Below are 2,286 nucleotides of genomic sequence, written 5' to 3'. Positions count from 1 at the left end.
TTGTTATTAAATTTGACAGTTGTCTTTCACTTACATCTTTATTTTAGACTTCACTTAATTGGAATGCCCAGCACCGTGTACTTGTACTTCGCATGCGATGTTTGCATTACCCACTACATTCCTCGTGTGTCCAGCAGCTTGCGGATCTCCAGTGTTGTCATGGTCTTATGTTACTTAAATGCTTGGGTATATAACATTGTCTAACTTACGATTAACTTAATTACTAAAGTTACGGTTTCTTAAATTATTATTTTTTTATATAGCGTGTCAACTATCCGCCATCTTCGATTGGTCTCATGTTTTGAGTTGGCATATCTCGGTAGGCATCTGAAACAAGCAGAAATAGATTTCATTTTTATTTTAACACTAGGAATATTTATATCTTCGCTGTCTCCGTATTTATGATTATTAAGAAACATAGTGGAATTTATTTAAAGAATTATATCGCTAATAAAATTTCAGCGAAGTGTCGCCCGTCTGACGTAACGTTATTTTATTTAATATATTTTATTTCACTGTTAAAAAGAGACGAAGTAAAAAATACGCGCGGTTTTGTGTCGTTAACTGTCGCAATAACGCGATATTTATGTTTAGAATTCAGTTTTGCCGCGTTTATACGAATATATCTGACAAACATCGGGGAATTATGACGCGGCACCATGCATGTGGGACGCGGACCAGTTAAATGTATAAGCTTTTGATGATTATATTTGTATTTTACATTAATGCGGTCGCTGGAGACCACATTTAATTTTAATCAGAACGTAGGAACAGCTTACACAAATTTGTTATGTTGCTTTAGCGTGACGGGACACGTAAATTTTGTAATTCAGTTTCAAGATTTCGCGTAATTCTAAAATTATTCTTACACCTGAGAGAGATAAATAAGCAAATTAAAGGGATGAAGTCATTTGAACACATTTGAGATTAAAGTTCGTATTTCATGTGATTTTATAAAAACATAGGAAACGAAGGAAAGGAAACACTAAACACAAAAAAATAACCATTAAAAACATAACATCAAAATAAACAATAGTTCAACAGTTTCTCGGAACTATTCTTTAGATTCCGCCGACAGTATGGTATTCTTCAACTACTTGAAAGTTGAAAAATGTGTTATCGAGCTCCATTTATAAAATATCGTCAACTGTCACCCGACCACGCGAAGTGTCTTCACCAGCGTTCAAGTTGGGACGTGCACGTCAATCTCACTTCTATTTTCACGACTAATTTGCACATGTCGATGTCAAAGCTATCCGCTACGAGTTTCGGCAAATGATTTATTGCTATCGTTGCGCGCGCTCACGTTATTTTTCATATTTCCAGCCGCCAACTTCGATAATAGCCACCGGTTTACTTTTATCTTTATTGCAACGTTTCTTTATGCTATTTGTATTTTCTTTAGCGTTTTTTATAACTTTACAGCTGGTTTTAAAATTTAGATGGATTGTTTGAAGTTTAGTAGAATTTTGTTCACAATTTTCGCAAGATTTTATAGTTATCAATAATATTTTATAGGTAACTGATTTGTGGTGAGACTTAGAACGTAGTCAATAAATTATCCAAGTCCGGTAACGTATTCAACGTTGTTAAATATTGCGCACATTTTAAAATAACCATTGCTCATATTGAAAGTAATAATCACTTCAATAAATCTATGTAAAAATATACATTTCATCAGTTATCGACGCGTCTCAATACGTTTGTTTATTTCTATTTCAATATTTTTATTTATTACCAATTTCGCGGCGATCGAACGTAAAAAAATTTACGTTGGCCTCATCTAGTCCGCATTTCGTATAATGGGTCGTAAAGTTCAAAGTACTCTGTTTACTAAATACCGAATGCGTCTGACGAAGCGTAGTTTCATAAGGTTATTTCTAGGAATTATAATAATTTCTTCTCTGTTATGACACTCAATTTTACGTCCTTTACGTATATTAATTTTATTGGATTTACATGCGCTAGTTAATACTGCGAGCTTAATTAACGCTAGGTCAATAGTCAAAGTCAAAATGTTTTATTTTAGTAGCCATAAGGCCTTTGAGTTCTGTTTTATCAACTGAACTATTATAATTTCGGTAATTATTATCAAACGAGCAGTAGCAGCCAAAAACTCCTTCAACAATAAATATTGTGCAATTCGCGTAGCTATTGTTTTTCACTGTGACGTTCCAATATTTACTGCTCAACCCACTGATTAAGTTTTGTTTAAAAAATAAATTGGCAACCGTACAATTTTTATGTAAATAGAGAAGCGAATATTGTCAGCTCGGTGCGCAATGT

Source organism: Manduca sexta, chromosome 23 (genome assembly GCF_014839805.1).
Source record: "Manduca sexta isolate Smith_Timp_Sample1 chromosome 23, JHU_Msex_v1.0, whole genome shotgun sequence".
NCBI lineage: Eukaryota > Metazoa > Arthropoda > Insecta > Lepidoptera > Sphingidae > Manduca > Manduca sexta.
Note: the sequence above shows the minus strand (reverse complement) of the source record.